The 24,150-nt window shown below is 45.0% G+C and overlaps 1 protein-coding gene and 1 long non-coding RNA gene across 6 annotated transcripts in view; one reads left to right on the forward strand and one right to left on the reverse strand.

Annotated features, from left to right (window-relative positions):
* Positions 1-13,811, forward strand: part of LOC308578600 — a 125,239-nt gene extending 111,428 nt beyond the window's left edge. For all 5 annotated transcript variants that reach the window (XR_014004016.1, XR_014004017.1, XR_014004018.1 and 2 more), the window contains 2 exons: positions 9,714-10,195; positions 12,182-13,811. This is a non-coding gene — a long non-coding RNA (uncharacterized lncRNA). The remainder of the gene's footprint in view (positions 1-9,713; positions 10,196-12,181) is intronic.
* Positions 1-24,150, reverse strand: part of GPR50 (G protein-coupled receptor 50) — a gene marked incomplete at its 5' end in the record, with an annotated part of 47,988 nt that overhangs the window by 16,479 nt on the left and 7,359 nt on the right. The window lies entirely within an intron of this gene.

Consider the following 24,150-nt stretch of genomic DNA (forward strand, 5'->3'; position numbering starts at 1 on the left):
ATGATTGCAGTGCAGAAGGATGTCAAAGACACCAGTCCGTCATCAGTGATGCTGGGGGCTGATGGAGAAGTTTCACAGACATGAACAGAAACATTGGAGAAGCAGGTGAAACTGGGAAGAAGTAGTGATGGACAGTTCTCTATTTACCTCCTCATCCAAGAGGTTTTGGTGACAAGATGAATCACCGGTGCTTTTCATACTGCTTGCTGTCAGGTCCAACTCCAATGCAGTTAAGTATAGAGCTGGCTAAAATTTGGAAAACCAAACATTCCATCCAAATTGGGTTGGGGAGCATGGTGTAAGAATCAGTGGGAGCAACCCCACCCTTTGCTAATTCCAGAGGTTGTGGGAAATGGTTTTTTTGGGGGGGGGCCTTACTGGAGCTCTTCAAAGCTCCATCAAGATAGCAGCTGCTATCTTAATGCCCCAGAATGCCCTATTTTGACAAGGAACTTGCAGGGCTGAGGGGCAGATGATGGCCACCACAGGGGGAAAAATGGCAGCCCCTGGGGGGTATCACCTGAGCCACTCTGGCCTATCAGCACAGCCTGCAGTTCTCTTCTTTGGTGCTGTTATGTATTCAGACTGGCTGCAGTTCTCACTCTGGGCCACCAGTATGCAAATGAAGGATTGAGAGTTATTTTCACCTATTGGGTAGTTAATTGCAAATCGTTACTGTTACAAGTTATTGAGCATTATATAAGGCAGGCAGCTTCGCTGTTGTTCAGAGACTTAGAGCAGTGCTAACTGCTCTAATAAAGGGCTGTGTCTGTCACCCATCTTTCTGACTATACAACAGGTACAAAGGTTAAATTCCAAGTTTACAAGTGGAGCACTGCCTCACCAACCTCAGCCTGTGCTTAGTCAAACCCCATCTGCCTGTTTCTTCCTTAAAACCACCACAAGGGAGAGAGGAGGGGAGGCTGCTCCAGCCAGAGTCCACCAATTCCACCGGTGGGGTGCAGAATAAGGTCTGTTTCTAACCAGCCGTTTGCAGGTGGCTGCGCCCCGGCCAGACGAGGAGAGCCAGCCGCTCCTGCATGGCGCCGGGATCTGTAAGTGGTTCAACGTGCGGATTGGGTTCGGCTTCCTCTCCATGACCACCAAGGAAGGCTGCCTCAGGTTAACGTGCCTTGTGTCAATGGGGGCAAATGCATTGGTTTATATAGTTGCCAGAAGAAAAGGGATGCTTCCCCAGAGTGTGTCCAAAGATTAAAATGCTACCCCTTCTAGTTTTGCATCCGTCTTAAAAATAAAATAAAATACAGTAGCATTGTTTTCCCCCTATTCCCTTCTTAGATATTTAGTATGTGTAAATATCTTATGTAAATCTTTCTGGCTTATTTCCAGTTTTCCTTTTTGATGATTGTTCACAAACTTGAGGGTGTGGGAAATAGCCAAAGCATGTGGTGGGCATTTGCACCAGAGGGGCATAGAGGGAGGCACCCTCTTTGCACCTTGCCACTTTCCCACATGAAAGCTGGTTAAGGGGGGGATTTTCCCTATCTTCCTACAACCAATGAGAGAATTGGACTTCTAAAATAACAGTTATTTATCTGCAAGCCAAGAGGAACAATGTTCTTTGGGGGGGGGGTTGATTGCAGCTTCTTCCACCCACTAGTTTGCAGAATTGTTTTGGAAATTCTTTAGGTCAGTCTCCCAGGCCTTTTCTTAAATGACAAGATGGTTTCTAAAACTCTTCAGCTTGGTCTTGCAAATAAATCCCTGCTTGGAATTGGCAATATCATTACCATTTTAGACAGTGATGGACACTATGCATTAGGGCAAGCAGTGTGCATTGCAGTCAGCACCAAGTCTGCACTCAGGGTCACTGTGGAATAGGGAGCACTGAATATATTGGGGGTGGGAAGGGTGGGGGGATGACGACGACTTCTTGCATGGCTCCATTATTGTGCACTAGGAGACAAAACGAACGTTAACTCCCATGTTTACTGCTAGCGACCAAAGCCTGTTTTGTGTCAAACTCTTTGACTTTTTATGAAGCAGGTGGGTGGGTGGGTGGGAGAGGGTGGGGATGAGAGGCTGACTGTGTGGGGTTCTTTTTAAAAGGGGGGGAGGGTCATGTCTGATCTGCAGGACTCTGTTCAAGCAAGCAGCTATCCTGCTGATTATGTCTGGTGGCGACGTCAAAAATCCCGACGACTGCATTCCCTTCCTCTTCACTATTTTCATATTTGTATCAGTTTTGGAAAATGATGGAAACAAATAAAGAATATGGATGATTTTTTAAAAAATAACCACCACAAGGGGCAGCCCTTTACTGTCAGTTTCCTCCTTCTCCTTAGTCTCTGTTTTGCCCCTGTAGAACACAGCAGGGAGCACAACGGGGGCAAAACTAGAATGAGCCCGTTCCACCTGCCATTGGTTCCGGGTCCACCTACCATGGGGCTCCCTGTCTTCTGGCCCTTCAAGTCCCAATATGCACCAGTCAGCAGCCACAGTCTCACACATCACTTGGGATTCCTCTCCGAGGAGCTGTTTGCAGATTTGAGCCTTGGCACCTGCACAGCATACTGGTGCAAGACCTCATTCCCTGACAACTCCCTTACAGATGGCAGAAGGTCATTCAGCAAATGAAAACCCCCAACATTCCTGCCTCAAAGGTAAAGGGACCCCTGACCATTAGGTCCAGTCATGACCAATTCTGGTGTTGCAGCGCTCATCTCGCTTTATTGGCTGAGGGAGCCGGCGTACAGCTTCCGGGTCATGTGGCCAGCATGACTAAGCTGCTTCTGGCGAACCAGAGCAGCGCACGGAAACGCCGTTTACCTTCCCGCCGGAGCGGTACCTATTTATCTACTTGCACTTTGATGTGCTTTCGAACTGCTAGGTGGGTAGGAGCAGGGACCAAGCAATGGGAGCTCACCCCGCCATGGGGATTCAAACCGCCGACCTTCTGATCGGCAAGTCCTAGTCTCTGTGGCCACCCACGTCCCACATTCCTGCCTTAGCTACCAGAAAGTGGTAGGTGATGGCTTATTAGGGCAGAAGGCAATGGCAGCTTTTCCCACCCAAGCCATTACTAGTGGTCAAAGCCTTCAAGAGCATTTGCTCACACACACACAACCCAATGTATCTCCATGGCTGGGAATGAGAAGCTTTTGGGTCATTAGGCAGGACAGAAGAATTTCCCGCAAGTGAGAGATGGGTTAAGTATTCAGGGGCCTGTGTTGCCTTTCTGATATCTGTTTCTCATATTACAGTAAGTGTCAAGAGCCATGCCAGTGACACACACACATAGCTTGACTACTGCTGCTGCTGCTGCACATGTGCTTCGCACATGAAAGATCTACACAGCCTAATTTCAGATGTCTTGCTTCATGTGTTGCAAGGAACAGCAGTGGGTGTGAATGTGGACAATAACAAAGTGGTGGCTGCCAGGGCTCCATGGAAAGTGCTGTGCTCCCGAAACACTGGTGGGGGTTCCTCTCCTGCTCCACAGAAAGTTGGAAAGTAAATATGCTGGTGGCAATCCAGTGTGTGTGTGTGTGTGTGAAGCCAGGACCGCCATAGCAAAAAGGAATGGGGGAGTTCTTCACAACAGTCCCCAAAGCATTTGAAGAAGGAGACCAAGGTCCCTGAGGAGCCAGGATGCAGTGGGATAGGAAAGCGCAGAAGAAAGGCTTGTCCCTTGTCTTCTCATCCTGCTGAAGACGAATCATCTTCTGAAGGTGATCAGATGCCTTGCCCAGGCATAGGCAAACTCGGCCCTCCAGATGTTTTGGGACTACAACTCCCATGATCCCTAGCTAACAGGACCAGTGGTCAGGGATGATGGGAATTGTAGTCCCAAAACATCTGGAGGGCTGAGCTTGCCTATGCCTGGCCTTGCCTCTTCTTCTGACAGATCTTGCCATGCTCAACGTATGTGGCAGCTTTGGGTGAAAATCTGTACATATTACATGTGTTTCAGTTTGCGTACAGGTTTCTGAAAGCCTAGCATGACGTGTCGCTTACTAAAATAAACTAAAACTTGAATGACTATAAGGTAAAACTAATATATTTCCTGGGAGCTTAGCTACCAATCAAGCATTGCAGTGTTGAGTAAGTAGTAATAATGGGGTCTGGTGTTAAGTGGCATGGTCTACTTCTTTCTGAACTCCTTAAAGTTCTGTGCCATGTGACTGTATTACCTTTTTTAAAAAACAAACAAACAAAGCTGTATTTGTATTTTGATGCAATTCATTAGCTTGAGTGACATGTCTTGGACTTTCTCTCTGAGAGTTAGAGAAGGGTGAAACTGAAACTCGAGTTATTTAAACTGGGAACACCCAAAAGCATAATTTGTAATAAAATAATTTGCAAATTGAAGAGAGAGAAAACCCCAGTTAGCATCAGTGATGGCTGGTGCTCATTGAGACTGGTAGGGTGGGAGGCAGAGAGGCCAATGAGAGGTGGAACAAGCTCCTGCTAGTTTTGTCTCCATCCTCCTTCCTGCTGTGTTCTGCAAGATGAAGAAAGAGGAAACTGACTAGAGCTTCTTCTGGTGTGTATCTTATTTATATATATTTGAACACTGACATTTTAATGTGATTTTATTTCATGTTTTAATTCTGGATGTGTTGATTTTAATGCTTGGTTTTTATACATTACAATTGATTTTTATTCACATGTAAACCACTTAGAGCAGGCACCCCCAAACTCCAGCTGCTTTGGGACTACAACTCCCATCATCCCTAGCTAACAGGACCAGTGGTCAGGGATGATGGGAATTGCAGTCCCAAAACAGCTGGAGGGCCAAGTTTGGGGGTGCCTGACTTAGAGACTTATTTTGGCACTGAGTGGTGTATACATTTACTCACCACCACCACTACCACCAAACTAATTTGGAAGAAAGACTGGCCACCACAGGAAGCAGGACCTTTTTTATTCTACCCCTTGAGCTCTAGAGTGTTCACTTATATCCTTCTTAAATAGCCTTTTACAGATCTTCTCCCCATTCATACATTCAATACATGGAGCAGAAGGAGAATCACACCTACTGATCCTACCATCTGACCATGAACTCACCTACATTAGTAAAAAAAAACCAGCATTTTGAATGCATTATAAACATACAGATGGCGCTGGAGAGCAAAAGAAATTCTTCGCTATTTTTCATAGCGTTTCCCTCCTTTTATTATAATGATTTAACTTCTGACTTATTTATAGCATTTTTTCTCCTGTGGGTAGATATAGCCCACGTTGCATTCAGCATAAGGTCTAAAAATGTGTGGAAATTGTGGGTGAGACTTTTATGAACACTGGAAGAGTTTGGCTTCTGAGTTAGAACAAAAACCCATCTAGCCGACCACCCTGTTCTCATAATGGCCAACCAGATGCAGGACTCAAGTACAATTGGTCTCTCCTCTTCTTGTTCCTCACCAAGTGGAATTCAGATGCGTTCATTAGCCGCAATCTTGCTCCTCCTCCATGCATTCAGTCAACCTTTGGGAAGATGGTTTGAAAAGATGTACTGGTGTTTTGCAAACAAGTGAATTTCATTCTGTGCCCTTCTGCATTTGTGAGTTTGCACCGCTTCTTGTTTTCATCATCTACAACTGATCTTGCTTATTTTTGTTGTGTAAGAGTTTTTTTAAAGCAGGCTTCAGGGGTTTTTGCTATTTATATATTGATTCTAAATTGCTTGTATGTAATTGATTTAATTACGTGCTACTTTGATAGCACAGCACTGAAAAACAATATATGTATTCTGTAAGCATATTAGTACTGTAGTTACAAGTGAATTAAGGAGTCAATAAAGTTTTTCACATGCCAGTGACTTTGTTAGACTAACATGCAAGGGCAGGGCAGACAGTATTCTCCACATTTGAAGCACGGGATAAAACAGTCTGTAACAGACCAAGTTATGAGACCAGGTTAGCAAGAGCTTCTCTCTATCTCACTCTGCAAGTGGGAAAGCCCAGTCTAACTCACTTTACCTCCAGCTTGTTTCCAAGCTCACATGAGAAGCTGAGCTTGGGAACATGCCTTCAGGAACTGAGAATGGAATCCTTTTTAGGGATCAGCCAGTCAGTCATGCAGAGTAAGCCCCCGGCTTTGATTCTGGTTTCCCTTTCTGAGTAACTCAATCTTCCGCCAAGGTTCTTATTGTCCAGTGAAGAAGAGAAGCAAAGTTTGCTGGGAAAGCTGTATCCTTCCCTTGCTCTAAGCATCCTCTTTTTCTTCTTCTTCTTCTTTTTTTTTTGAAGTGGCAACAACCATTAAATAAGAAAACTGCCCACCCCCTACTACAGTCTACCCAGAATCTTAGGCTGCCTGTTAAGCCTTTCCTGCCAGTCATGGATTAATGTTCCTTGGAAGAGAAAGGTTCTCATGTGCTTGGAGCTGTGTTTTGAAGCAAGGAAAGCTGGACTGAATCAAGGAATGTCACTCTTGCATGCACTCCAGTCTCCAAGCAGTGAGATACTTTTGAGGTTCCTGCACAGACCTGAGGTTGGGTTTCCTTGGAATGCAGGTTACCGGAGACTACTGTGTCATTGGCGATATATGGTTTTACTTACACACATATGCAGACTGAGTGTAAGATGGCTCATGGCATTAATACTCCAGCAGACCCTGCTTCTCTACTGGGTTTCCAGGGGTCCCCAAAGTTATAGCTTTGGTTTCAGCACAGAAAGCAGGTCAAGCCTCTCTGGGCTCCTTCAGACGCCATTTGCATTGTGCACTCATCTTCAAACATATGAAGGCTGGCAACATCAACCCCGCTGTGTGGGAATCCCTTGCAAGACAACCACAGTGCCTGAAGACAAGGCAGGTTGTGTATCCACAACGGAGGAGAAATGACTGCTGGGAGGAACACAGAGAGGAGAAATGCCATGGTGTATCTGCAGCAACACAGCCACACACCTTCATCTGCCCCAGCTGCAGCAAAACATGTCTCTCCCATATTGGTCTCCACAGGCATAACAGGCACTGTAACCTTCCAACAGTTTGACTTCACCCCTGAAGACACCCTCTCTTCCGTTGCCTCCCAAGACAGACAGATGCCAACATCTTGACTTATGCTCCTGATGGTATAAAGGTGGTTACATGCAATCTGGCTTTCAATGCCTTTTGCACCTGCAAAAGGTTTGGGCTAGACATACTGCTTTGCTTCCAACTGGTGCACGTCCTCTTGCTAAACTCCTGCAAGAGTTTACACCAGACTGATCCTTGGCTGACTCTCCTGCACCTTATAGGATTGCATCGCCTCTTGCCATGGAAGGTGGCGGAGAGGCCTTTCTCCTTTCTTCTGGAAGCATCTCAAGCAAGTAGTCTCTATGACAACACAGTTTTTCTCGGTCAACTCTTTTTAGTCCCTCAAAGAGGTACATGATAGGCTTGGCTACATCCATTAACTTAACAAAGGCTGCATTTACACAACATTTTTTTTCTAGACTCAAAGGGGATCAAGTGCTTGTTTTTTCCATGTAATCCACATCTATTGCATACTTTTTTGCCCCTGAAAAGTGCTTCTTGAGAAATTGGCTTCATGCCTAAAATAAAAGCTCGCTGCATATTGATTCTCCTTTACCTTACAGCAGAGGTTTTCAAACCTTTTGAGTCTACGGCTCCCTACATTCTTTCTGCACTCAATGTGAGGAGGCAGTCCTGTGGGGCTCAGAACCCCAGTTATGTCACCCCTTGCTTGCAGAGCTGGCAGCCTCTCACCCTTATTCGAACACCCTCCCTTGTGGAAGGTTCCCCCAGCCTCCTCTCCCCTCTCCTTGGGAGTCCTCCGGGCAGCAACTGCTGCTGCCCCTGGTCACTGAGCTGCCCCTCCCTGCCCGAAAGAGAGGTGCCTCCTCACTCTGCCCCACAGCGGCCTGGGAAGAAAATGCCCCCAGCCTTAGCGGCCCAACAGAGACCGGCCAAAGATGACTGTGAGGCCAGCACCTTACCTTGGGAGGCAGCAGTGGCAACAGCGGGCACTGCTGACCCTGCATGGCAGACTGTCTCCCCTTCAGCAACAGGCACTCAGCTCCCAGGCAGGCCTTGCACACAGCAAGCACAAGAAAGGCCAGCACAGTGCCTGCCTGCCTGGCCTCCCACTTGTCTGTCCATTCCCAACAGCAAGGGCTGGAGGACTAGCTGGCTGGGCTCCCTCCTCTGCTTGCTTGCTTACTCATCTCCTGTCAACCAGCACCCCCTGGCCAGCCCCAGAGGCATCATTCGCCTGGGGAGCTTGTAGCTGGTGCTGCTGTAACAAACAGCTGTTCAAGCGGGGGGGGGGGGGCAGAGACGCAAGAGGGCATCAGAGGAGGGAGGGAAAGAAAAGGAGAGAGATGGAGGCTAATTTGCCCGTGGCACCCCTGACCATTTTTCAAGGCACCCCGGCACACTGGTTGAAAACCACTGCCCTACCGTATGACCATGAAAAAAAACAAGCGAAAACAGATTTAGGCTGTCTTAGCAATGTAGGGGTGTATCTTCAACTACCCGTTGACTCCGGGTGTATACCAAGATTACAGTCATGGCTTTCTTCTTCATTCACCTGGGCTGTATGTAGGGAGGAAAAGACATGGATAACCTAATCATTGGAGACTGAGTACTTGCTTTTTTCTATGTAGTCCACACACGAGGTTTACTGCATATTTTTTGCCCCTGAAAAGTGCTGCAAGAAAAACTAGTTGCATTATATAAATAAATGCGCACTGCCAATTAATTCTGCAGTGCCCTGTGCTCAGGGTATTTTCCCTCAGCCGGAGCTCATCAGAGCCCAGCGACGGCACCTGTCAGGTGGGCACTATTGCCATTCTAAGAGAAGAAGGGAGAAGTTCACAGTGAGCTCCGGCACCTCTTTTTCTAGAAAAGTAGCACTGGCTGTACCATGTCTGTTTGAAAACACGTGTACCTACACCTGCCCAATGATGTGGGAGGGAACACCTCAAGACTGCAATTGCCACTTCTTTCTTCATTCCCCTGGGCAGGGAGGGAAACGTATGGGAAACGTAATCAGAGACATATCAAGTAACCACACACAACCTTGTGGATGAACGATTCTGGATTGAGGAAAAACTACATTTTGGTGCTACAGACAGGTTAGTGTGTATGAAGCCCAAGAGACGGGTTTGACCACTTCAACAGTTCCTTCAACATTTTACAGGTATAAAACTACAGAGGGGACCCAAAGGTAACGTCTAAACCAACCAACCTCTCACCCCATCCTATAATGTAATGATATCCTGCTTTCGATGCAAACTCTCTTCAAAAGAATCAATAGCCAACAAGGCATATGAAGCTGGAGGAAGAGACAAACAAGCAACAAGCTTCAGCAATGATTTCTCCTTGTGCACAAAAAATTGTGCCCAATTTTTTCTCTTGAATAAGAAGATGGTGAGATAAAGCCAACAAGCTCAAATAAAGCTGGCAAGGATGAAGGTGCTTCTAAAGACACCTGTGCTAACAAGGACTCCTAAGTCTGCTAATTCCATACCTTCGCTCAGTTATATTTGCTCAGCCAAAGCTGTGTGCTATTAAGAATGGAAGAGTGTTTTCTGCTGCTTCTCTGCAAGTTCCACAGATCTACTTTTGCCTGTGTTGGAGGTGTAGAAGGCAGGTGATTCTGATGCTATCTCTGCACCAGGTGCAACTCTGTCATTACATTATTCCTCTTGCAGAGATGCTGCAGAGCTGAGGGTGCTTCTTGCACCTCTTTCCCCAACTCAAAACTGTCCTGAAACAGGATCCCTGTGTCTTTTCCGCTGCAGAGTGAAAAGCAACCTGGAGATGGTGACTTTGAACAGAAGATAAGCGGGAAAGGAGGATATGCACATGGCAGTCCACTGAAACAAGGAGCTCCACGCAACTGCTTTTCAACTGAAAACCAAACAAAAAAGCATCCCTCCAGGTTTGCCAGTTTCTGGTTTTCAGAATAGGCTGCTTGATTTGAACTGACTATCTATTACCAGATACAGGAAAGTGGGTCCCCACCCCCTCTGCAGGCTTCAATGCATTTCCCTCAAAAGGTTTATAGGGCATATATATACCAAAAAATCATGCAAACAAGACTGTCCTTGTAATAACAGAGAGATGGAATCAGCAGCACTTTTAAAAAAAACTGGATTTTTTTTTTATCCTGGGGTGATGAGAGAGGCAGAGAAACTGTGATAATACTCCATTAAACAGACCATCCCAGGCCCGTCTTCAGAGTCTCTGATCGTTTTATTGGAGAGCTCTGGTTTTTTAACAGGTAATTTGCAAAAATTATCACTGTTTCCATTAATCTATTATTGCTTTCTGAGGTCCCCCCCTTTTCCCCCCTCTGTATTTTGTATCCTATAACTTTTTATTTCTGGTCAGTGGGCTGTAAATTATTAACATTTAGTTTGAGGTTCAGAGGGGCAGGGCTGTAAGCAGAGAGAGCGTTTCTAAATCTCCCGTGTGTCGTTTAGTTTGGTTCTCATCTATCAGAAGTTTGGGAAATCTTTGTTCAAGCCATTCCAGATCATTGGTTATAAAACTGGGTGTAGAACTCTAAAAAAAGGAAAAAAGGGGTAGGGGTGGGGAAGGATATTTTAAAACTCATTTTAACCATGGTAATGGCAACACCGTTGCCTGTCCCAGAAGCCTAACTACTTTCCAGTCCTAGGAGAAAACATTTCTCAGAACACAAAGTATTCATTATAACAGATGAGCATGCATTGGCTGCCAGCGCGAGACAATCCAATTAAGAGTTCTTTACTTTGCAGCGTCACTTGGAAAGTTAACATGCATAAGTGAAATTCTGGGGGCTGCCTGCATACCAGATTATAGCATTTCATCTTATTTAATGATACTCAGAATTCAGCTAGGCAGACTCCTTCAACACATCCATTAAGTTTTGATGGACTGAGCCCTGTGGTTTCATAAATGGCAACAGGCCCAAACTCTCACTTAAGCAAGCTTTGTTTAATGGTTTTAAAAAAATAAATAAATAAGAAAACCACTTCCTTACAAAATGTATAACCCACCTGGAAGGAATAGCAGTAACTCTCAGTCATTGCCATTGCCAGACTGTTAACAGCTGCCAGCAAACAAATAACACTGCGTGCAAACGGCACAGTGTTTACGAAGCCATCTAAAATGGTGTGGGGAACCAGATCCAGTCACCAGGCAAGATCCTTATCTCCACCACCACACACCCCACAGGTGGGTGGAGCTTATTGATCATTGGGTCTTGTGTGGCTGTGGCTGGTAGGGCAGAAAAGAGGGAGCCCAAACAGTAGCTGGAGCCAAACCCAACAACAGGCAGAGCCAACTAATTCATGTTTTGCACCATTCTCCTCCCTACTGAGTTCTGCAAGGGACAACAGTGAGACTAGAGAGGAGGAAACTGACAGAGTTTCCCAAAAAAAGGGGAACTACTCTGGGAACTGTGGTTCAGTGAGGGGAATAGGGAGTCTCCTAACAATGCTCAGCATCTTCAACCAGCTACAGTTCCCGGGGTTCTTTGGGAGATGCCATGGCTGTTTAAAGTGGTATGATACTGCTTTAAATGTGTGGTGCAGATGCGATCTAGATTATTCAAGGAAAGAGACCTCAGGCAATTTACTCAATTTACATAACATATAAATTGGTGGCTATAGAACTTCTACATTCATTTAAACTGCCTGGATGTAAAATGTGTTTTTTCCCCTTTCTTTAGCATTGTTTAAATTTCTGCAAGTGCACCCAGTTTAACTTAGTAGAGCAAGTTCTGAAACTGATTGCAGTTCAAAAATGTGACACCTTGTTAAAAACACACAGATATACACGCACACACTTTTCCTCATGCCAAGTCAACTACAGAATTCATAAAATACCAGGTGGCACCAAATAAGCTTATCTCACAATAAATCTGTTAAGTATTTAAGGTGCCACAAGACTTCACTGCGGGATTTTTTCCAAAGCACACACACAGCCAAAACCTTACTGGACCAAATTTTAATAACTGTTCTCTTACATTCCCTTCTCTTTATGGGATTTGCTCTCAGTTCACAGAGGGACACAGTCATCTGGCTGACATCACTGCCAGTCCAATAAAGTGAAGATATACAACCCACAACAGCAAGAAATATCCCTCTTGATGTTGTTGCTTACATATTTCTGCCCTTCAAATTTGGCTCTTGTCCTTCCATCAACACTGCAATGCTTTCAGCAATTATTACTTAGACATTGTTTTGTTTCTTGAAGTGTTTTGTTTTTTAAATATGCTTAGGAAAAGCACCAGCGCATTCATCCAAGCAAGATGCCGCAGCAGTTGAAAGCAGCAAGCCAAGCATCTCTTTGGAACTGGCAACCAAGAAGCTAAAGGCAATGGAACAAACTGTTTTCATTGACACTCAGCCGATGACTTAAACGGAGACACCCCCCCCAAAAAAAAATAACAGATACCCACTGGACACTGAAAAGCAAGGCGTGAGTCCCAGAGGGCACAGCTTGCCAACATGCTATCATCAACCTGTGTCTTTTGGCTCTGCTAGAATATAGCCTTTATTAGGACTGCTGCTGAACACTGCCCAAAACATTGATTTGCCAGTAATTAGTTCATCCAGATAATGCAGAACAGGGAACTTGTGGCTCTCCAGATATTGTTGAAGTACAACTCCCGTTGTTAGAGGGAAGGGCATAGTGGAATGTTGGACTGGGGTCAGGGAGATACACACATAAATCCCTCCTTAGCCACAAATCTTACTGTGTGACTTTGGGCTTGTCGCTCTCTCTTTCTCTGTCATAACCTAACTCACAGGGCCGGTGTAAGGATATAATTAGCAGAGGGAACATGGTTAAAGGCTGCAGCCCATGCTTATTATCTGTATCTTTTGATGGTAATGTAGAAGCACCTTCTAAAGACTTGATTAGGTTTATGCTTGTGGCAACAAATTAAATGATGGTGCAGCAATGGGAAAAGGCTTACAGTTCCAAATATCTAGAACTGGTGCCCCAAACTTCGGGATTTAGCAATAAAGGAGAAACTGACATGTCACCTTAGAAACCCAAAGGAAACAGATTCATTTTGAACACCTTGGTATTATTACTTCTTTCATTAATCAGGAAGAGAGTGAGACACAATTCCCAGTCACGTATATACAGATTTAGGACTCAAAAAGTTCAAATGTGTAACTGCAGTCTGGAGTCAGGAGGTGCTACTTTTAAGGACGGTCCCCAAGATGACCTAAATGTCAGAGAAATGCAAACTATATATATTTGTGGGTGTGAGAGTGTCCTCACCAGCCGCTGGGATGTTATCCTAGGATGTTATCCTGCACTGTTATATATGGATTTACATTTTAGGTGTGTTTTATGCTGGTTGTGTTATCTTGGAGTATTATTTATCTCTCAGAATAGTATTTATTATTTTATTTTATTTTATTTTATTTTATTGAGTTGGGACATGAATACCTTGAACTCATGGGAGGAATCACAAAATTATGAATGTAATAAATAAGTGTGCAAAGTCCAGGTGAGGCTGAGGTCCATGGAAGTGAACAGCAGTCACAGGGGGGCAGGTTGGGCTTCAAATGGCCACAACCTATATGACTACTCTAACTACCAGTTGCTTGCAATGAGTGACCAAGCCTGAAGCAGCAGCTTATATTGAAGGGGAAACTATGGGAAAACTTTCTACATGTAGAACTCCAAACCATAATTTGTGTTCCAAGTAAAGCATGGTTTATGCAGTCTCTCTCTTCACTGACTTCGCTATGAATCTCAGTAACCTAGAACAGCTGGAAGAGCATCTCAAACCATGGTTTTGTTGGTTCAGCTTAATGCCAAACTACAGTTAGCTGAAACTGTGATTTGCAGACAAGCCTCAAACAAACTATGGTTTCAGGTCCTGATTTGGTGGGCTCAGATGATAGCATTATTCAAGATACCATGGCAAATTATTGTTTGGCATTAAGTCTGAACTGGATTCCATATTCCACAAAAAGGCAGCACAGCTGTAAACCCTGAAGTCTGAAGAAGCAGCTGTTGCCTTCTACACATTTATCCAATATGCTACCTTGTAAACTTTCAGCTCATTGCAGATTTTGTCCCCACCCCACCCCAGCCTGCAAGTTGATTCAAACAAATTGATTTATTCATGGGTCAAGCCACCGTTCTGTCTGTTAAAGTATTCCCCATAAATTCTCTTGGTTTATTGTACTGCTAGGTCATCGCTATAAAAGAGCTCATCTCATTTTAGACAGAAGCTTTCAAAACCATGTATTATTCAGAATTAATAAGCTCATTATGCCACTCTCAGTCCATGTGATCACTGGCTAGAATTTTTTTTTTGAAGAATAATGGGATCGTCATGGTGCTATTGCAATAGATGGGGATCATTTTACAAGGAAGCATTTCCGTTTCGAAATGACAACCAGGCAGACAGGATGCATGTGTGCCAGATTCTATGCAGGCTCAAGCATCAACGCTTTTTGCATTTAGTAAAACCTAAGTTAAGGACATGATTCTGTTTCCAAACACCCCATTTAACACCCAAAATCCTATGAAGTGGATTCAGCTGAGGGAGTGACTGTTAAGTTGTGGGTGAACATATCAGACGACACAGCAATTCTTCAAACAGCTCTTGTTTATTCACAGGCCAGAACAGCACTGAACTGAAGGGTTCAGTCAGCCTGCTTATATAGAGCTCCAGTACAACATAACTGTAACAATTTTCTAAAACTATCCAATCACTGAACGTCACTTTCGATACCTTATTTGCATAACTACAGTATCCCCCTGCTGGCCCAGGGTGAGAACTTCAGTACATAACAGTGACTGGCTCCTCAATCCTAGACTAACCACTCTGTCGCACTGGGCCTCATATTGACATGTCCTGACACATTCACAAGACCAGCCACCAGGCCAGAAATGCCAGCACAAAATTTAACACATGGTAACGTAACACTTCACTGAGGGCAAGTGCAGTCTTATGCTTAGGAGGATGAATATGGATTCAAACCTGTGTTTCCCTGGTTGTAGTTCCAACACTTCTGAGGCTGAACCTATGGCCTCCATCACTGAACCTTGCCCTCTTCCAGATTTTAGGGAGCTTTATCTTATATGTGTGCATCCCCTTTCTTATGAGTACCCCAGCACAGAATTTAATTTGCACACAAAGGACTGTGACTTTATTTTTATAGAAAGCAGAGATTTTCCTACGATCACCCACTGAGATTTGTTCTATGATCCCAAGTGCTAAGAGACAATCAAAATGTCAGTCGCTGGCAATATCATTTTACACAGGGAATGCCCACTTTCCTAGAACAGCAGTCCAAATCCAGAAGGCCCCTGCAGTTTAAAGGCAATAAATCAAATTGGATTCTGGCCTCATTGAATCCACCATCTATCAGCAATCCTGATAGAGGACAGAGAGCCACCCAGGGTACAATCAAGGTGTGCTTTTTCATCCTGCTACTGGTAGAGAGTTGGGGAGGATTCAACAATGACAACAGAGCAGGCAATTACTAGGAAGGTGACTTAAAAGGATTGTGTGTTTGTGTGTGTGTGTGTGTGTGTGTGTGTGTGTGTGTGTGTGTGTGTGTGTGTAGTCTTCCTATTAAGGCATAGTCCTACTTTGGTATTAAGCAATACATGGAAATGATGTGAAACCAAAAATAACCCAACCTCCTGCCTTTCTCCAAACAATAAAATCATAATATTAGTCAAACTGAAGATCTTTATCCATGTGTGTGAGAGAGAGAAAGAGAGGGAGGGAGGGAGAGTGATACTAATAGAATCCTAATCCCCTAATTATATATATACTCAGGGATTTCCACACATTTCTTTGAAAATGCTCAGGCAGACTCATGTCTACAGCAGAGTACTCACTCACGTTGTGCTAATTTAAGCACGTTCTGTTTCCACTCACTTGTGGCAGGAAGAATTTTTCAACTTCCATGCCATCAATATTAAGCATTTTGTACAGCCCAGTTCCCAGGAATGGTGATTCATGCATTGGTAATTTCAAGATTCAATTGTTTCAATGCACTGCTATGTGGGGCTGCCCTTGGAGCTGGTCCAGAAGTTCCATCTGGTGCAAAACACGGCAGCTACCGAGACACTATCACCTGTGCTTAAGAGCTTTCACTGGCTGCCTCCGGACCATGCAGGCTAGGGGAGAAACCAATTACACTTGCCCCGGGCTTCAGAGAGCTAAGCAACCAGGGGGCCCTGCCAGGAGCCTGCCAGACTATGCTGTCATGCCAAGAATGCCCCATGCCTCCCAGCTGACCAGAGACTTAATGGGCAAAATGGGCATGGGCAAAATGGCCATGCTTATCCATATGCACTGCAAGCCTTTGATAGTAAAATCTGGACCTGCATTACTGAATACTAGCATGTAGCTCATAGCTTCCAACATTTCTCTGATGGAAATAGGAACATCCTAAGTGTTATGTACTGAGTTGAAAAGGATCCAAAATGCAGCAGTCTGATTGGTCCTAGAACAATGCAGCAGTATGATTGGTCGGCAGGACCCACCCAATCCAGCTCCAGGTGGAAGTGAATCCACAACTTGATTGGCCTACAGGAGAATCCCGGAATTAGTCAATCACGTGCAGCCCATTGTGTAAACAACGTATATAAAGCAGACATTCTGGGGAAACTTCCATTCCTCCTTACCACTATGAGCTGAATAAAGAGCATGAAATCCACTCTCCGAGTATATTTCACTAAGGAAAAGGAGGGATTCCGGGATCAGTTCAGAAACTGGGATGGCTTCTGTAAATCCGGGACTTTCCCTGGAAAACAGGGACACTTGGAGGGTCTAGTAGTGTCAGATGAGATTAGACAACACTACCGCAGTGGCGCATGCCATGGACTGCAAGCCTGTCGAAGCCACATAATTCGTCCATCCCATACATTTCCTATTTCTAGTCCTGATCTTCTGTTTGGATGACTAGTCAACAACACAAAGGCCAGTGTGACCAAAGGCCACACAGCAGGTGGGCAGGCGGGTATGATTGATTGGTGATTACTAACTTTTGAGCTTCAAATGTATAAACAGCTATGCAAAATATACTGTGCTGGAGATGCCTCAATAACATTATTAATCCAAGCTACCTTGTCATGAAATCAGTATTTAAACAATAAAGCCACAACCACTCGACACAACAGTAACACAACAACAAAATGCAAGTCCTACAGTAAGCACACCTGCGCATGAGCTACTCTATCCCCAAATGCATGAGTAAAAAGCAGCAAGCACAAGTAATAGATGAGATCTGGTAGTTTTAAAGTAGGTGCAGTTAAGGTTGGCGATAGTGGCAATGGTGCTATATACTGTAATACAGGGGCGTGGGTGGCACTATGGTCTAAACCACTGAGCCTCTTGGGCTTGCCGATCAGAAGATTGGCGGTTCAAATCCCCACGACGGGGTATGCTGCTGCTGTTCTGTCCCAGCTCCTGCCAGCCTAGCAGTTCGAAAGCACGTCAATGCAAGTAGATAAATAGGTACCACTGCAGCAGGGAGGTAAATGGCGTTTCCATGCGCTCTGGTTTCCGTCACGGTGTCCCGTTGCGCCAGAAGCAGTTTAGGCCTACTGGCCACATGACCCAGAAAGCTGTCTGTGGACAAACGCTGGCTCCCTCAGCCTGAAAGCGAGATGAGTGCCTCAACCCCATATTCGCGTTTGGACTTCACCGTCCAGGGGTTCTTTACCTTTACTGTAATATATTTCAAAGACTGTAAAGTATTTTTGTACCTTGCTCATATGTGGCCCATCTGTTTTAGGAATACAATATCTGCAGGGTTTTCTGTTTATCTCCCTAACTTAAGAATCTGACCGTACCAAACTATCACTGTCTATTTTCTAAAACCAGATTAAATGTCTCCATCTGAAGTGCTGAGTGGAAGATTGGCTGGCATACCATACCGAGGTAAGCGGTGCACATGTTCCCAGGATGTTGCATGTATGGAACACATTTTATTACTCTGTCGTCTGTAAAAAAACAGGTTAGACAGCTTCTAATCAAACTGATATTAACAGAACAACCTGGAATTGCTGAATCCTTTTATGAAATAAAATTAAAGAATTCCTTCCAGTAGCATGCACACTACGAAAGCTCATACCAATAACTAATTTAGTTGGTCTCTAAGGTTCTACTGGAAGGAATTTATTTTATTTTTTATTTTATTTTGTTTTGTTTCGACCAAGGCAGACCAACATGGCTACCTAACTGTAACTGAATCCTTTTATGTTAAGGTTCTCCTTGAGGATAAGACTGATACTATTACTCTGGCTGTTTCAAAATTTCTCTCACAGGCAGTAACGATCAGAAATCAGTATTTATGGACTAAAGCTCCTCTGTTGGTTAGCAAGGCCACTCTTACGCATTAATAACTGTTGATATTATTGTTGTACTGTGTATTTTGGATCTATGGGTCGCAATAAAGCTGTGTGGTTTCTTGCCACTCAACGATGCCAAGGTGTGCATCTGGTTCTGCACCCAAAGCAGAACATTACAGAATGATGATTTCTGTTATGTGTGTAACGAGGACCAATATGCCATGGACCTCTGTGCAAATGGATATGTCTATAAAAAGCCTTTGCTTTGGTTTTGGAATGCAAAAGACTGGAACCTGCTCTTCACGCATTATTAGCCCTAAACAAAAACAGCCGTGCAAAAGCACCAGAGTTTGACTGGCAACCCCACTAGGCAGAAGTGACTCAGCCAAACTTAACAATTTATCCCATTAAAATTCAATAAAAAGAAATAATCAGGTCTTTGCGCAGATTCCAGTAGCAAGCATAGCATTCTTGAAATGCATTGTCAAAATATTATGACACATAAATATCAAACCCTGATGTTCTTTTGTTTTGCTTTCTGTGCCTCTAGTGTCTGGGATCTCTCCTAGCATGGTAAATCCAGCTGCTATTGTGTTGTCTTCTGGACTGTGGATTATTACACAAGACACGAATACACGCCACATTTAGCTTGGCGTCTCTTCATGCATTACCTTTCCGAGTTCGTACACCTAAGGTGGTCTCGGTGTACACATAAACATGCAATCTTTGAATGGAGCAAGTGCATATATCCTATGGTTAGGGTGTGATGAAACTAAAACAAGTATGGTTTCCTGCAGATTTTGGACCAAAGCCACCCAGTTTGGCCAATGCTAAGAGATGCTGGAAGCAGTGGTCCAACAAGATCTGGAGGGCAACACATTGGCTACCTTTGCCATAGATCATCCATGAGATGGGGCATTGGACTGATATCATCTCATCAAATATGCTGAAATGAGAGCTGTGCACATGATACAAAAGCTTAAAGGGGAACCAGCTTGCTCCCCCAATTCTACTCCTACAGTTAGGTCTGTCAGCCCCCCTCCTGGACTCTCAGCAGACCATAAAAATTCTGCTTGTTCTAGCTCTTCTCTCCATGCCAAGGGGGAAGAGGAACAAAATAAATCCACTGTGTAGAAAACGGGTTTCCCATGCAGGGAAAAGTCCTTACAGGGCCATCCCCTGGGAAACGAAAAGGAGGCTTCTCTTCCTGAGCAAGTTCTCTGGAGAAGCCGTAAGGACTTGCTGGTGTGCAGCAAACCATTTCAAAGGTCCAGTTAAGAGGGCAAGCATTTGTTCTATTCCTGTAAATTTAATGTTGCATCTTCTCCTTCTCTTCGAAGTAGTTTAATGCATTTTAATGACTGGATATGCTGCTTTGCAAAGTGGGGTGCTTATTATTTAAGGAAAGGTCAAGGGACTGGAAAGCTTTTGAAATGAAAAACAACTTTTTTTGCCTTTGTTAACTCTCTCTCTCTCACACACACACACACAAACACACACACACACACAGAGAGAGAGAGAGAGAGAGAGAGAGAGAGAGAGAGAGAGAGAGAGAGAGAGAGTGCTCAAGGTTCCTTACAAGCTGCTGACAATCCCAATATTTGTAGCTTTGAAATGTGTTGGTTATCTTCAGAGGATTCCCTTCTCTCAGAAAAGCACTGCTGCTGCCAAACGACCATGGCTGGAGGGTGCAAGTAGACACCAACCCCATGCAGAGTGAGACTGGCTCTGCCCCAACCCAATCTCCCTTTTTTGACATTTGTGAGCCAGGCTTTCATTAGGAAGCATTGTTCGGCAATCCTGGGAAGGACTTGCATGCCTTAGAATATGGTACATAGGATGCTGATTTATACCACTGGTCCATCCAGCTCAGTATTGCCCCCCCCCCAGGCCTACCTGGAGGAGATGATGGGGATGATGGGGATTGAACCTGGAAACTCCTGCATGCACAGCCACTGAGCTAAAGCCCATCTTTATGCTTCTCTCTAGCGTTGCCTGCTGAAAACCTCCTCTCAGTGCACCTGAATCCCCCTGGGAACAGTATGTGCTGCTTTGCAGACTGCACATTGATTTGAAATCAAACATCCTCTAATAAAAAGATTACCCATCATGAAAACCGCTGGGCTAGCATGCATTGTTTGATGAGAGCGATTCCAGGGGATTATTGGTAGGGTTTAAATAGCTGCCGTGCCTGCTCATTTGTTTATTTGAGTTATTTATATCCGCTTTTAATGACAGTTCTCAAGGCGGCTGACATGACCCAGGACTCCCAACTCCCCATCCTTAGAGGAAGAGGCTGGGCATACAGAGGAGTGTATCTCAGACCAGGCACAGCCTTCGCCACCCCACCTTCCTCAGGAGCTCCAGCACCAGAGCAGCCCTGAAGCTATGATAGAAGGAGAAGAAATACCATTCCCCACAGGGCTCTGTATCCTGAGGATTTTGGTCTGCCTGGGATGTGTCCTTGATGCTTCTTCCTTCTCTGGATGGAGGATAGAGACAAGGAGGCCACTGAGAAAACAGGTCTAATGCAGTAAGCTCTTCCTATGTAGCAATGGCCTCCAGCTTGGATGGCTTTAAAAGAGGATTGGACAAATGCATGGAGGGTAAGGCAGTCAGTGACTACTGGCCCTGGTGGCTATGCTCTGCCTCCATGGTTAGAGACAGAGATGCTTCTGGACCCCCACTGCTGAAAAACTTCAGGAGGGGGAAGTGCTTGGGTTCTCCTGACGCCCTCAGAGGGTGATGGGCTCTCCTTCATTGCAGGTTTCTAAACAGAAGTTGGACAGCCATCTTCCAGGGATCCTTTGGCTGTGATTCCTGGATTAAAGGGTGTTGGACTAGAGATCCTCGGCAGCCCCTTCCAATTCTGCGATTCTGCGATTCTGTGTATAATTCTGCAGCCTGCTGTACAAAGGGGAAGCTTACATTTGTAGCTCTGACCACTTTTGCCTCTGGCCCGCTCAGCACAGGCATGTGGCCCTCAACAGGTTGACCAGAGGAGAATGTGGCCCTTCGGTCCCCCCAGCCTTGCTCCAGACGAAGAAAACAAACATCCGTTCTGAATTTTAAGGAGCAGAGTGGCTCTGTGGATGTGCTCTGCATAGGGATTTGTTTTCAGTGCCATAAAGTTAAGCTCACAAAGCTCTTTTGCGTGAAAATCAATTCCTGTTTCCCCTCTAAATTTCCTCTTTTCAGTTATCTAATTTAGGGAAGGGGGAGATGTGCCACTGTTGCCATTCAGCTGACCTGTGGTGTTTCGATTCAGGCTCCCTTCCCCTTCGCAGTAATGGCAGCTGACAACTCTGCTCTTAGGATATCACAAGGGCAAACGGAGATCAGCTTTCACTGCCATCTGGATGGGGCTATTAAAAGAAGCAGGTCCAATTAAAAGGTTATTTGATGCTCCCATCACCATAGAGCCTATACAAAGGGACACTGTGCATTTCAGAGCAGGTAGGTAGATCTGAATTCCTGAGGTCTAGCAGCGTCTTGTTCCCTCCTCTGTTCAGATCTGCTTTATTTTATGCTTTGTCTGAGAACTAAACTTGCCAACACACTGGGCTTTGAAGGAAACCTGCCTCTTAATCCCCATAGTTGCCAACTCTTTTCTACAAAATTTTAAATATTTTCTTCCTCTTCTAGAATCAGGCATTGTTCAACCATGCTTTCCTCCAAGAATAAAAATATACAAAATGTAATAAAATTAAGTATCTGAATAAATGAAGGATTATTTTTTTTGAAAAATGGATTCCAAAGTTCTCTGAATTAAAAGAGCTTAGCATCTTCAAGTATTTTATTGTTGTTACTGTAATGTGATAAACATTGGGATGCATTTAACTGAGATTTCTGCTAAGGGTCAGCAGCTGGCAGCCTATGTGTTGAACCTGGCCCCCTGAAGAATGCAGCTTGCCTTTCCCCGTCTTTCTATTCAGGGACAGAATATGAAGTACTGAAATGGTCAAGGTAAGGAGAAGTGGGCCTAGCCTTGGCCCTCTTGTGGTTTGTCTCCAAATTCCTTGTTACCAGGATATCCTCTCAGCCAGTCACCAACAATCCAAATCAACATTAAGAAAGTATCTGTCCATGACAAGAAAGTCAAACTGGTTTCCACAGACACTGGCATTTCCCTTCTTCACCTCCAGGTCTACTGTATGACTGTTAACAGCTGCCCGATCGGTGTGCAGCTGCCCATTGTGGCGAACCATTGAACTGCAGCACACAGCTTCTCAGAAGAAGGCCTTTAGGCTCTGGATTGACTCTCCCCAACCTAGTTGACCACTGGATCTTCCTGCTCAGCCATGCTGGAGCAACAAGGTATTTTTGGTTAGCCATTGGACTTGCCTTGCCCACAACCCCACCTCCTAACTTGTCACCTTCTGGTTTTAACTTGCACAAGGCAAAGGAACAATTCAATGGCAGATGCTACCAGAACGATCTCAAGCTTAGCAGGTGCCTGCAAAAGTCCTGAAAAAATAATGGGATATTCCGACCTTGTGACAGCATGCATTTCAGTTGTTTTAATATTAACTCCAAGAGTGACTATTTCTGAATGTACTCTAATCCGTTTTCCTTTAGCCCAGCCAAGAAAAGCAACTGAATCTTACTTGGAAAGTTATTACATACACCAATGACACAAAGGGGGAGGGAATATAATTGGCTTTGCCAGCCCAGCTTCAGCTCATGAGCAGAAGGTGTGTTTTCCTTGGCAGAAAACACACAACCACATCCCTTTCCCATGGCCATGGTCAACAATATCCATCATCTAAACCTCTTCCAGGTCAATACTTCCACCTGCTCTATAATAATCCCCAGCTAGAGTGACCAGGTTATCCCCTGGGGATTCCCCCTTTCCCAACTGAGTATCAAGTTTTAAAAGATAGGCATAAAAGCCAGGGCTTTCCCCATCAATCTTCACACACCTGTATCCTTGCTCACCAGACTCACCTGCATAGCTCCCCTGTGTGGTGGGCCACTGAACTGCTACTAACAGCTTCTCAGTGCAAGAGCCACCTCTGGGCTCCCTCTCCCCACCCAGGCCACTGAAACTTGGCAACAGGCAGTATTCTCAGGTAAGGGTCACTGCTGCCCGTGCCTGGCCCCTTTTTCCAGTACTCTAATGCACAGCTGTCATTGCAAGTGTCTACAGTGCCCAGGACTGATTGTGTTTCAGAGCACTGCAGGAAATAAGAACTGTGGTTGCCAGGTACATATCAGAGAAGAGCTGCCTTCATCTTCTTCATTGTTACCTGGAGAGCCTATCTGCCTGTGCAGCAGATATACAGTAATTAGGATGTGGAGGAGGAGCTGCCCACTGCCTACCGTTGGGAGTGGCCAACAGAGGGTGACATGCTGAAGACCAACTCAAGCAAGAAGAAGAAGAAGAAGAGTTTGGATTTGATATCCCGCCTTTCACTACCTTTAAGGAGTCTCAAAGCGGCTAACAATCTCCTTTCCCTTCCTCCCCCACAACAAACACTCTGTGAGGTGAGTGGGGCTGAGAGACTTCAAAGAAGTGTGACTGGCCCAAGGTCACCCAGCAGCTGCATGTGGAGGAGCGGAGACGCGAACCCAGTTCACCAGATTACGAGACTACCGCTCTTAACCACTACACCACACTGGCTCTCGGAGTTAGGATGGAGAGCCTCCGAAAGCACCATGGGTGAATAGTTGCCTTAACCTCTGGTTTAGTAGTCAAGCTCACTTCAAAGAACAAGAGAAACAAAGCACGTCCGATCTGAGGACTTCACCTATGAATCTTCTCATTGCTCAGTGACTGCCATGTTGAGTGACGAATTGCATGTGGGGCCAGAACTTTCGATCACCTTTCCAACAAAGTTCTTTTGCACAAATGCAAAGTTTCCAAGGGCTGCTCAAGGAGGTTGCGGCAGCCAGTGTTGATTTGTA

The sequence above is a fragment of the Podarcis bocagei genome (genome assembly GCF_964188305.1).
Source record: "Podarcis bocagei genome assembly, chromosome: Z".
Lineage (NCBI taxonomy): Eukaryota > Metazoa > Chordata > Lepidosauria > Squamata > Lacertidae > Podarcis > Podarcis bocagei.